The sequence below is a fragment of the Pseudorca crassidens genome, chromosome 2 (assembly GCF_039906515.1).
Source record: "Pseudorca crassidens isolate mPseCra1 chromosome 2, mPseCra1.hap1, whole genome shotgun sequence".
Lineage (NCBI taxonomy): Eukaryota > Metazoa > Chordata > Mammalia > Artiodactyla > Delphinidae > Pseudorca > Pseudorca crassidens.
Window position 1 is genome coordinate 146118095 of NC_090297.1, and position 13889 is coordinate 146131983.

Below are 13889 nucleotides of genomic sequence, written 5' to 3' on the forward strand. Positions count from 1 at the left end.
AGCCATGGCAATTAGAGAAGAAAAAGAAATAAAAGGAATACAAATTGGAAAAGAAGAAGTAAAACTGTCAAAGTTTGCAGATGACATGATACTCTACATAGAGAATCCTAAAGAGGCTACCAGAAAACTACTAGAGCTAATCAATGAATTTCGTAAAGCAGCCGGATACAAAATTAATGCACAGAAATCTCTTGCATTCCTATACACTAATGATGAAAAATCTGAAAGAGAAATTAAGGAAACACTCCCATTTACCACTGCAACAAAAAGAATAAAATACCTAAGAATAAACCTACCTAGGGAGACAAAAGACCTGTATGCAGAAAACTATAAGACACTGATGAAAGAAATTAAAGATGATACCAACAGATGGAGAGATATACCATGTTCTTGGATTGGAAGAATCAATATTGTGAAAATGACTATACTACCCAAAGCAATCTACAGATTCAATGCAATCCCTATCAAATTACCAATGGCATTTTTTACGGAACTAGAACAAAAAATCTTAAAATTTGTATAGAGACACAAAAGACCCCGAATAGCCAAAGCAGTCTTGAGGGAACAAAATGGAGCTGGAGGAATCAGACTCCCTGACTTCAGACTATACTACAAAGCTATAGTAATCAAGACAATATGGTACTGGCACAAAAAGAGAAACATAGATCAATGGAACAAGATAGAAAGCCCAGAAGTAAACTCACTCACCTATGGTCAACTAATCTATGACAAAGGAGGCAAGGATATACAATGGAGAAAAGACAGTCTCTTCAATAAGTGGTGCTGGGAAAACTGGACAGCTACATGTAAAAGAATGAAATTAGAACACTCCCTAACACCATACATAAAAATAAACTCAAAATAGATTAGAGGGCTTCCCTGGTGGCGCAGTGGTTCAGAGTCCACCTGCCGATGCAGGGGACACGGGTTCATGCCCCGGTCCGGGAAGATCTCACATGCCGCGGAGCGGCTGGGCCCGTGAGCCATGGCCGCTGAGCCTGCGCGTCCGGAGCCTGTGCTCCACAGCGGGAGAGGCCATGACAGTGAGAGGCCCACATATCACAAAAAATAAATAAATAAATAAATAAATAAATAGATTAGATACCTAAATGCAAGACCAGACACTATCAAACTCTTAGAGGAAAATATAGGAAGAACACTCTTTGACATAAATCACAGCAAGATCTTCTTTGATCCACCTCCTAGAGTAATGGAAATAAAAACAAAAATAAACAAATGGGACCTAATGAAACTTCAAAGCTTTTGCACAGCAAAGGAAACCATAAACAAGACGAAAAGACAACCCTCAGAATGGGAGAAAATATTTGCAAACCAATCAACGGACAAAGGATTAATCTCCAAAATATATAAACAGCTCATGCAGCTCAATATTAAAAAAACAAAAAACCCAATCCAAAAATGGGCAGAAGACCTAAATAGACATTTCTTCAAAGAAGACATACAGATGGTCAAGAAGCATATGACAAGCTGCTCAACATCACTAATTATTAGAGAAATGCAAATCAAAACTATAGTGAGGTATCACCTCACACCAGTTAGAATGGGCATCATCAGAAAATCTACAAACAACAAATGCTGGAGAGGGTGTGGAGAAAAGGGACCCCTCTTGCACTGTTGGTGGGAATGTAAATTGATACAGCCACTATGGAGAACAGTATGGAGGTTCCTTTAAAAACTAAAAATAGAGTTAACATATGATCCAGCAATCCCACTACTGGGCATACACCCAGAGAAAACCATAATTCAAAAAGACACATTGCACCCCAGTGTTCATTGCAGCACTATTTACAATAGCCAGGTCATGGAAGCAACCTAAATGCCCATTGACAGACGAATGGATAAAGAAGATGTGGTACATATATACAATGGAGTATTACTCAGCCATAAAAAGGAACGAAATTGGGTCATTTGTTGAGACATGGATGGATCTAGAGACTGTCATACAGAGTGAAGTAAGTCAGAAAGAGAAAAACAAATATCGTATATTAACGAATATATGTGGAACCTAGAAAAATGGTACATATGAACCAGTTTGCAAGGCAGAAATTGAGACACAGATGTAGGGAACAAACGTATGGACACCAAGTGGGGAAAGCGGCGGGGGGGGTGGGGGTGGGGGGTGGAGGTGGGGGTGTGATGAATTGGGCGATTGGGATTGATATGTATACACTGATGTGTGTAAAATTGATGACTAATAAGAACATGCTGTATAAAAAAATAAATTTAATAAAATTAAAAAATGTAAAAATATATATATATCATTTTAACCATCAAACAAATTGAATTCATAGTTTTAAAGTCCCTAAAAAGAAATCTCCAGTCCCACGTGGTTTCACTGAAGAATTCTACCTGACACCTAAAGAACCTCTCTGTAATAGGGGAGATACTGCCGAACTCATTTTCTAAGTCTAGTAATAAACACATGAAATCTGAAATTAAAGATACAAGACCATATATAATCAGTCAAAAATCAGACATAGACAGTACTCAGAGAGAAAGAGAGAACTACAGTCTAATATCCCTCCTGAACACAGACAAGAAAAATCTCAACAGAATATCAGCTAGTGTAGTCCAGCTACATATATAAAAAAATTATACACCATGACCAAGTGGAGTTTATCCCAGGGATGCAAGGCTGGTTCAGTACTCAAAAATCAATCAAAGTAATGCAACATATTAACATTTTCTTAATTAAAGAAGAAAAATAGCATCATCATACCAATTGATGCAGAAAAATCATCTAACAAAATTCAATACTGATTCATAAAAATTCTCAGAAAACTAGGAATAGAGGGAAACTTCCCCCCCTTGATAAAGAACATCTACAGAAAAACCTACAGAAACATCATACTTAATGGTGAATGACTGATGTTAATGGTTAAGACTGGGAAAAAGCCAAGGATGTACACTCTCATAACTCTTATTCAACATAATACTAGAAGTCCTAGCCAGCACAATAAGAAAAGAAAAGAAGAGTCATAACAGATTGAAAAGGAAGACATGAGAATGTCCTGATTTGCACGTGACATGATTGTTTACACAGGAAAACTCAACAAGTCTGTCCAAAAAGAAAGGAAAAAAAAACCCTCCAATGAGGAATAAATGAGCTCAGAAAAGCCATAGGATATAAGATCAACATATAAAAGCCAACTGTACTTCTATATACTAGCAATGAACATGTGGAAATTGAAATTTAAAATGTAAAACCATTTATAATCACTCAAAAAATAAAATACTTAGGCATAAATGTAACAAAACATGTATAGAATTTGTCTCCTAAAAACTACAAAATACTAATGAAATAAATCCGAAAAGATGTAAATAAGGCTAAAGACACACTGTGTTCGTGGATTGGAAAATTCAACATAGTGAAGACATCAATTTTCCAAATTGATCTATAAATTTATCAGAATTGTACCAAAATCCCAGCAAAAAGTCTTGTAGATATAGAAGAGCTTATTCTAAAGCATATTTGGAAAGGCAAAGGAACTAAATGAGCTAAAACAATTTGGAAAAAAAGAATAAAATTAGATTACATTACTTGATTTTAAGACTCACCAGTAATCAAGAAAATGTGGCATTAGTGTAAAGACAGATACATATATCAATGGAACAGAAATGAAAACCCAGAAATAGAGCCACACAAGTTTGGCCAACTGATTTATGACAAAGGTGTGAAACAATTCAATAGAGGAAGACAGTCTTTTCAACAAAAGGTGCTGTAGCAATTGGATATCCATAAGCAAAAAAATAATAATAATAAATCTCTACCTAAATTAACACAAAAATTAACCCAAAAGGGATCACAGACTTAAAGGTAAAATGCAAAACTAGGCAACTTTGTGGGGGGGAAAAAAAAAATCTTTGGGTCATAAAACTAGGCCAAGAGTACTTAGACATGACACCAAAAGCACAGTTCTTAAGAGAAAAAAAAATTAATAAACTGGATTTCTGTGAAAGACCCTACCAAGAGGATGAAAAGTCAAGCCACCGCCTGAGAAATAATATTTGCAAACCACCTACCTGACAAAGAACTAGTATCTAGACTATACAGAGAACTCTCTGAACTCAACAGTGAAAATAAACCAAACACTCCAAGTAAAAACAGGCAAAAGATATGAACAGAATTTCACTAAAGAGTATATAGAGATGACAAATAAGCACATGAAAATATGTTCAACGTCTTTAACTATTAGGGAAACGCAAATGAAAACCATGATGAGATATCACTACCCACCTATCAGAATAGCTGAAATTTAAAATGTTAATAAGGTCAGATGCTAGTAAGTGTGCAGAGAAACTGAGTATCTCATACCTTTTTTTGGTGGGAATGTAAAATGGTAGAGCCATTTTGGAAAACAGTTCATACAGTTTTTCATAAAACCAAACATGTACTTATCATACAATCCAGCAATCAAACACCTGGGTATTTATCCCTGAGAAAATAAAACTGAAGTTCACATGAAAACCTGTACACAAATATTCACCTCAGATTTATTTATAATAGCCAAAAACTGGAAACAACCGAAATGTCCTTCACGGGTCAAATGGTTAAACAAACTGTGGTCCATCCATATCATTAACTAATACCCTGCAAAGAAAAGGAATAAATTACTGATACACACGACTTGTATGAATCTCAAGGGCATTAAGCTGGGGGCGGGGGAGGGAGCCAGTCTCCAAAGGTTATAATACCGTATGACTCCATTTATATAACATTCTCAAATGACAAAATCATGAGATGGAAAGACAAAACTGTGGCTTCCATGGGTTCGGGATGGCGAGAGCAGGATGGGTGTGACTAGAAAGAGGCAGAAAGGAAGTTCTTTCTGGTTCTATATTTTAACTGTGTTGGTGGTTAATGAAAGGAAAGGAATAGAACCACACTCAAAAGTCCCAATATACCACATACAAAAACTGCAGTTTCCGTGGTTGAACCAGGATGGGGTTTAAAGCCCAGCCACGTAGACCTCTGCTTCGCCCCCTAATGGTGGTTCCTGAGGCATGCTAGGAATACTATGGTATTTGCAGAATCTCAAAGTTGATGAGTCAGACTTCTCATTTGCATACCCACAGTACCCTGTATAGAGTACAATCCTTTCAAGTTTAAAAGAATATTCCTTTCAACTCAACATTTCTAACTATGAGAAGTTTGCTTACCAAATCCCTTGTACAAACTTTAAGCAGGAAGTGCCCTTGGGGACAAAGAGCCCCCATCAGTGAAGTAGGATCCGCGGTTACTGGAGAAATGAGCTTAGTAAACCAGCGTTAGAGTCTGGTTTCTCTTCAGATAGAATAAATCTTTCGCCTTTTACTAAAGATTTCCGTGAAGAGAACTAAGTCTGAATGTTCCACAAACTTTTTGAGGCCTTGCTTTGGCAGGGCTAGTGTCTGATGTTGTAATAAAAGACATGATCTTTCTGAAATAACCCATCTTCCTGCCGCTTTCAACATGCCATTATTCCTCTTAACCTACAAGGTTTAGTATTATAAGAAGCTTATAGGCTAAGGTTTTATTGGTTTTCTACCTGAACTGTTCTGATTAACCTACACAGTTTTAGTATTATAAGTAAGAAGCTTATAAAGTTTTATTGGTTTTCTGCCTGAGCTGTTCTAGTAAAATGTCATAAATTTATGTCAAATGAATTTCCACTGATGAAGTGTTGACTTGCCAGTTGCCACTCACGTCAGAAACATTGGCTAAAACAACTGAACCATTCCCCTTCCCTCCCCTATGTAATGAAGAATCTAAAATGTTGAAAACATATATCCTAAGTGATGGCCCTGAAGCCCCACTCAAAGGTCCTGTATTCAGTTCCAAGTTGGAAAGTATGTGGTGGTCTGATGCCAGATCGTCCAGAATCCCCAGTGCATGATGTCATAGCCACGAGAGGAACCTTAAATGCATGGTAGTGGTACCAGCTCCTAAAGGACAAAGAGCCTCCTGAAACTTCACCCAGCCCAGCAAACAGGCTGGTGTGAACTGGTTTCTACTGCTTGCCTAATAAACGTCTATATGTGTGATCAAATTTAGCTGGAGAACGGCCTTCATACAACCCACGAGCAAAATTATAATGGACTAACTAACCCTCACCAACGTGAACCTTTCAGCAGATACTGTGATCTTGCAAGTGGCTTCAGTCAGTTCCCCACACAAAGACACCGCCCTTCACATCTCCCACGGGCCCATGATCTCACTTTTATCCTGCAGCTGCTTCTAATTTCTTTTTAACAGAGACTTATCAACTGTCATGTCATGATTTTAAAAGGTAATAACCTTTTAAAGAATGGTGACAGGCATCACTTTTAGGGAAGGTACTGGGAAAAGGAAGGGTTTCCCCTCCTCCACCCTCCCCCATGTCTCTCCCCAAATTTCAGCTCTAAGCCGCTGCTGAACTCTGCTCCTTCTACTCTCAGAATCCTATCTGTTGGAGCACTTACATAGGATGTGTTGTGTAAACAACCTCCTCTACCCTGAGGGACTGTTCTTGACAATAAAAGTGCCCAAATGCAGAGTCCACATTCCAGAAGGGACGAGTTAGCCTCCAAGGGTCCCAGTCAGAAATCCAGTTCCAGACATGGCTACAATTCAACTGATTTCAATATTGATATTGAAAGCTGCACCTGAGAATTTATTGGCATTAAGGATGTTAGAAAGAAGTAATGTACAAATGAAGGAAGTGGTGTTCAACATGGGCAGTGGGTGAGAAATTTTCTCAGCCTCCAATAACCTCATAAGGGTGAGGCATCAGAATCCCTGGAGCAGGCACCCAGAGCTTCAGAGAAAACAGTCCTCCTTCTAGCACCCCCTGTGCTTCTATGTCCCTTTACTTCATAAGGTTCCATTCCCCCTGTCAGACTAGCAGGGTGTCTGCTCCAGCCCAGAGTAGAACTGCCTCAGCCTCAGATGAATCCTTCCTGCAGGGTGCTTGTTGGAGAACCTACAGACAGAGAACAGGTTCAGTGGCAGATTTTGTACCTGCCACTGAAGAAATAAGTAATAAGTGTTTGCACATGTGGCAGAATTCAGATCTGAACTCTTTCCCTACGACGTATCACTTGGTAGTGAGGTTACGGGAAAGGAAGATATTTAACTCCTACCCACCTCCAACTACCAGAAGCTAATAAGAGCAAAACCAAAGAATTTGACTTTTGTTCAACAATCAGACAGACTCGGGTCAGTTCAAAACACTATCCTCCTGTTCAAGGCTCAGCTCAGATCCACCTCCTCTGGGGAGCCTTCCCTGGTCATTCCAAGGTTGGAAACTCACCTGGCAATTTTGGGCTATACCAACCAGGGACACTCATAAAACTGGAAACACTTTGTTCAGTGTAATGCCGGTTTTCAGGAAGGACACACAAACAGGGTCAGTTGTCCTGGCTGTGTACACCTGCTATCTCTTCAGCTTGACAGATGCTGCTGCCCTTAGTTAAATAATTAGAGCATCATCCCTATTAAAGCCACATGGCAGCCTGGCATTCTCAGATGGAGTATTAACTTCTTGAGGAGAGAAGCTATGCTTCTTACTTCCCTTAACCCACAGCACCTATAGAAAAGCAGTTGATTAGCAAAGAATTACTTGTAAACTGACTGGCCTGGGGCTGAGAAATGTCTCACTGCTCCAAACCTATATCATCACCTCAAGGTTTTACTAAGTAGTCATGGGGAACCTCTCTCTCTCTCAATCTGTTTCTTTTTCTCCCTTCTCTCCCTCCATACGTGTACATGCACACATACACACACCTGATTTTTTAGTCCTGCAGGGCTAAACCCCTGGTTCTAACTTCACCTTATCTTCTCCCGGCTCCTTCAAGAAACTTTATAACAAAATAAACAATATTTGGCAGGACTTCCCTGGTGGCGCAGTGGTTAAGAATACGCCTGCCAATGCAGGGGACACAGGTTTGATCCTTGGTCCAGGAAGGTCCAACATGCTGCGGAGCAACTAAGCCCGTGTGCCACAACTACTGAATCCTGCGCGACTACAGCCCGTACTCTGCAACAAGAGAAGCCACCGCAATGAGAAGCCCGTGCACCGCAACAAAGAGTAGCGCCCACTCGCCGCAACTAGAGAAAGCCCGCGTGCAGCAACGAAGACCCAACGCAGACAAAAATCGATCAATGAATCATAAATTTTTTTTTAAAAACCAATATTTTGCATGAGTTAGTAGATATAAAAGAGAGAGGAGGGCCAAGCAGGGGCCTTAGTGATTGAGCTAATAAGCAAATTTGATGCTTGTCCATCTGCATTACAGACCCTATTTTCACATAAGGCAGAGAGCTTCCCTTTCCTGTGCTCCCCAGGAAATCACTACTGCCTCACTTTTCCCCCCGCCTAGTTGCAAATCTCCTACATATCAGGAAGGACATCCAGCAGGGATGAGACTAGACAAGAGACAGCGTACTGGCAGGTTAAGAGCAGGAGTTCTTCATGTGAACGAGAGGGAATCAAGCCCAACGTGTGCTCAAGAACCTTCCCTCCATTACTAGTCTGCGGGCTTCTTGCTCCGACCATTTGAAGACTCCTCAGCCCACACCCTCTCTGCCTGGAGAGGCCGGCACAGGACACAAGAATCTCCCTCCGCTGAGCAGCCCCTCTGTGAAGGGGCAAAGCTGCATCCAATCCTCTGTTCATAAGGACGGGCTGAAAATTCACACGAACAGCCAAACCACACGTTCACCTGTTGCTATCAGATGGAGGAAGGCAGACACGACCAGAACACCGCAATCATCTTGGAGGAGCTACGGCTGAATGAAAATGAGGTAAGGCCTACACTCTCTAAACCTGCCAGAGTCTAGACATGTGAAACAAAGCAAACATTGTCAGGGGGCCAATGATCCTTCACAGTAAGTACCCAACCAGACAGCCATGTCCACCTTAACCCAACCGCCACTACTGAATGCCTGCTCCAGTGAGGCAGGGATGAAAGATCCTCTTACATCTAAAACAGGTAACTGCTCTATAACACAGGCTCGGGGAGGAGTCCTGGGAATGGAGCTCATAGGAGGGAGGAATCAATGCCAACAGGGGGAGGAGCTGGGGGGAGAGGCGTCAGGAAAGGTTTCACGTGGGCTGTTGCTTGAGCCGCAGGGAAGTGTGCCCAGTCTGCATGAGGATGACGGGGAGGAAACCTCAAGGCATCCTTGGGGAATGGCAGACGATCCTGTTATTTAGTAGCACGTGGTTACTACATGGAGATGAGGCTGCTAAAACGAGGTAGGGCCAGTGGACAAACGGGGCTGAATGTCAGCCACCGAGTCTGGACTTCATACTGTGAGAAATGGGGAGCCATGCATGGGTTTTGAGGAACATTATGAGATATACATTCCAGGACGTTAAGTCCAGGGATGCACAAACCTTGAATGGGGGAGATCGGGGGAGGCGGGCAAGGTAGAGAAATGCCAAGGCTCCTCAAAGAGTCCTCAGAAGAAATGGCAATGGCCCCAACCCCTTCAGTAACCGTCCCTTGCCTTCTGAATAAAGTCCAGGCTCCACCTATAGCACCCAATGGCCTTTATGATCCAGCCCCTGTCTATCCTGTATCATCCCTTGCTCTCACTCAACCTCCCAGCCAAACTGAAGGACTCTCTCAAATCCAGTCCTTAGGCCCGCTGCTCCCTTCACCCATCCTTCCCCAGTGCCTCAGCTCTAATTTCTGTGAGTCTGGGTTACAGGCACCTTCTGTTTCTGCATGCCCCGTGAATAGCTGCATCACTTACCTCACTGTCTCAGCATCAGTGTCCCCCGAATTCAGGGCCCAGTGAAGACAGAGCCTGGAAGGTCACAGCCCCCCAGCCCCCAGCCTAGAAGCCTCTCACACAGCAGCCACTCAATGAATATTTGTTAAATGATTCAACATAGAGCTTGCTGAGGGTTTTTTTTTTAAGTATCAAACTACAGAGGAATTTATAAATAAGTTGAATATTAAAATCTTTATAGGTAAAATCTGAGTAGCTAAAAATTTTATCTTTACTTTAGAAACGACCTCTTCTCTCTTAACATTCAAAGACGTAAGTGATCAAGCTTCCCTTCTCTGATCGTATCTTCTCTTTCTAACCTTCTTGGCAGGCGCTGAAAATTCCTCTCTGATTCTACTTCTCAAAGAACGTCTCATTCACAAGTGGGCCCCAATTTCAGAACTGTCACAGGAAGAGATGTCCTCAGGAAAGAAATGAGTAATTGATTACGTGTAAAATTCTTCATAATGCATTAGGCTTTTGAGAGCTCCTTTCAGTAGCAATCCATCCCCTTCTAGATTTAAACGTTTCTCTGTAGAACATTATCTCCTTGCCAGACAGGGGGAATCAACAAATCTTAGCTCTAAAGCAAGGACGTCACCATCCATGGAAGGACAAAATAATGACCACAGAAGCATGGACTGAGGATCCATTCTGTACCAACCACATACATGCTGGGTGTTTTATCATCATCTCTTTCTCCACAATAAGACCTCCCGTTCCCATATTCCAAAACATAAAACTAAGGCTCAAATGAGGTGACTGATTTTCCAAAATGGAGCAAACTGCATTTTGAACTCAAGTCCATCCAACTCCACACCTGTGCTCTTTCCATTATAACAACTATCTTGAATCATAAATAAAAATAGGGGCTTCCCTGGTGGCGCAGTGGTTGAGAGTCCGCCTGCCAAAGCAGGGGACACGGGTTCGTGCCCCGGTCCGGGAGGATCCCACATGCCGCGGAGCAGCTGGGCCCGTGAGCCACGGCCGCTGAGCCTGCGCATCCGGAGCCTGTGCTCCGCAACGGGACAGGCCACAACAGTGAGAGGCCCGCGTACCACACAAAAAAAAAGAAATAAAAGGAAAACAAATTCATGGTAATACAACCCAACATGGAGCTTCAGTCATGTCAGTTTGATTCAGAACCTACTATCTAGAAATATCAAGCAAGGAACATGGCCACTAAAAAGTTTCCTTCATGTTCTTGGGACATCTAGCAAGAACACTAGGCAAGACAAAAGGGAACCACCAAACACCGAGACAGATGGCCAGAACTGGAAAGGCATCGGGCTCGACCTGTCCCTGGCCACACACAGGTTCCCAGCGCAGGACTGCTCCAAGAGGCCACTGGAGCCCACGCGGGGAGGCACTTTCAAGCCTGGAAAAAGATACATCGCGAAACAGGATGCAAACGTCACAGCACATCTAACCCGAACACTCCTTGAGAGCTACACCTACGCAATCTCCCCCACCACAACTGGCGTCTCTCGGCAGAAACAAGCAGCTTTACACCAAAGGAATGATAAGACCCAAAGGTATTCCTGATTTGGGCTATAATCCTCCCTACCATCATCGGCAACCGGAGGACTGTGGTCAGACCCAGCAACCTTTCACTGTCCTAAGGGAAGCTTCCCCTTGAGTCACCACCACCCTGATACATTCGTCTCCTTTCCAACCACACTGAGCCCCTCTGGAAGAGCATCTTCTCTACAGATGACCTTGCCAAATCCCACCCATTCTGTGGAGCTCAGCTGAAGGTCTGCCCCCAGAAGCAGTGTGGGATTGCTTGTGCCCACAGTGGTCTCTCCCTGCTCTGACTGTCAACACTGTCCCACTTGGCATTCACGTACTTGCCAATCAAGGTGAACTTAGGACTGATGCATTTTACGCCAATGTTGCCACCTGGCACAGTGTTACTGTCTCCTGCAGTTAAATTCAGCAAAATACTCCCCTACTCTGTCCCAGGCACTGAAGATACAGGACTCATTAAATCCCAGCCCTGCCCCTGTGAGATTCACAGTCTGGTGGAGGATGGATACTACAAGATAACACTGTACAAATATATTTATCATGATAGGGTACAAGATTCAATCCAAAGCATGACTACACATCACCCTGTTCATCTCCTTCAGATCATTTAGCTCAATCTGTGGCTGTTAACGTTTATTCATTTACTTACTGTTGGTCTGTCCCCACTAGGAGACACTGGGACAGGAAGTTTGTCTGTCTGGTTCACTACTATGTCCCTAGCATTCCACATGGACTTGGGCGCAGAAACACATGCGTTAAAAGCTGTATTTGTGGAAGGAGATAAAAAGAGAAGCAGAGGAGTGTCAGGAACTAGGCGCATTAAAAAGCCCAAGTTAAAGGTCCACGCAATGCTTCCGTGATAGGAGACACCTGGGCTCAGATGTGAAGTGTGAGTGAGGACCAGATAGGGAAGAAGTGGAGCACGATCCAGAGGAGGAAACAGGATGAGCAAAGGTAAGAAATGGCCAAGTCAGCATGACGAAGCCCTTAAATACGACTGCAGGCCAGCCGTTCTCAAAGAGAGGCGGTTTTGTCCTTAGGGGGCATGTGGTGACGCCTGGAGACATTCGTGACTGTCATGACTTGGTGCTACTGGCATCTACGAGGTGGAGTCCAGGGATGCTGCTAAACACCCTACAATGTACAAAACAGGCCCCCAAACAAAGGAGGTCAGCAGTGCTGAGGTTTAGCGACATTTAAAGGATGGACTGGTCAGAGGACATAAAAGCTTCCTTCTAAAGTTCACAATTTCTACTCATGCCTAATGTCACCTTTTGATTAGAATTTAGACCAGAATAGCGTTTGCTTGCCACCTCCCATAACCTCCAAAGGAAATACTCAGAACCTATTAGGCTTCTGTTTTAGCTGCAATAAGACTTTCAGCAGACATCCATGAACCTCCTGTCACTACATATGGCCCCGGGTCTATTTTATGATCTTCACCAAGGACACAGAATCAATTTCCTTCATCTGTTGGCTATCCACCCTGGCTCACCATTTTCCCTCTAAATTCTAGGACTCCAAACTACTCATCCCCTATGCAGGGTAATGAGATACAGAAAGATGAGGACAAGAGGTGCTCAACACCATCAGATGAATGGATGGAAGGATGATCAGCAGGACAGAGGAACAGAGATTTTTCAGAATAGAAAAAGTCCTTGAAACTTTTATCTGAGCCTTGTGCACTGTTCCACAAAGGCAGGGTCGACCTAAACGTCGACATCCACTGCCTGTGCCCATCACCCCAGGGGGCTGTCATGGAGAATGCACAGAAGAGGTCATGTCCCCAGGATTCTGAAGCTTTGGCAGGGAGTCAAGCAGCTGAACGTGATGGGGTGGTGGGAGCTGGGAAGTCAGCGAAGACAAAGCCCCTTTGTCTAGAAGTAGCAACACCCAGCAGGGCTGAGCCTGCAACAATGAAATCCATGGGAGCTCCAAACCTGTCAGGGCCTGATCCTCGTTCAGCTTCTCATACTGCCTCACAGTTGCTTCTCTTCAGCGAAAAGTCTCTTAGTCTAAAATGAGTTTGCTTATTTTTGCCCCTGGCAAACAATTCAGTATTATCTGAAATGTCTGAATTATGACTCTAAAATTTTTTTTTAAATCACCATTTTTTTTCTGTTGTAAGAGATCCAATAGCAGTATATTTCTAAAGAGTAGATCCCAGACACTCACAAGGGCTATCTGCTGTTGTAACCAGAGCAGGACCCAATGGGGCCTTCCCAGGACAAACCCCCCCCCCCCGCCCACTGTCCTCCGCCTGTCTCGTCTGCAGAAAAACTGTAATCAAAGAGTAAGTTTAATCAGAGAAGTGAGAAAATGCAAAAGCAAAGGAAAAAGTCAAACAAGGCAAAACAATAATAGCTTAGCCATTAAACAAAGTCAAGGACCTTTAGTTTCTCCTCAGGGGCTATAGATATATTCTGAGCCATATCCTTTGAGCTGTTTTGCAGATACCGAAACCCCCACCAGGTGGAAGAAGTTAACTAGATGCTGCCCACAAGCACGTAGACCCCAGACCAATCAGCACCAGAAGGTTGATGATGTTGACTCCTGGTTGCCTCACCACCAACCAAGAATGTCCATGAGCTGATGATGC

At 42.9% G+C, this 13889-nt stretch overlaps 1 protein-coding gene and 1 non-coding gene across 19 annotated transcripts in view; one reads left to right on the forward strand and one right to left on the reverse strand.

Annotated features, from left to right (window-relative positions):
• The window catches only part of HHAT (hedgehog acyltransferase), a 363049-nt gene that overhangs the window by 324618 nt on the left and 24542 nt on the right, over window positions 1-13889 (reverse strand). The gene's annotated exons all lie outside the window — the stretch shown is intronic.
• On the forward strand, window positions 5292-5407 carry LOC137220397 (U5 spliceosomal RNA). Its single transcript, XR_010941686.1, has one exon. It is a non-coding gene; the product is annotated as a U5 spliceosomal RNA (small nuclear RNA).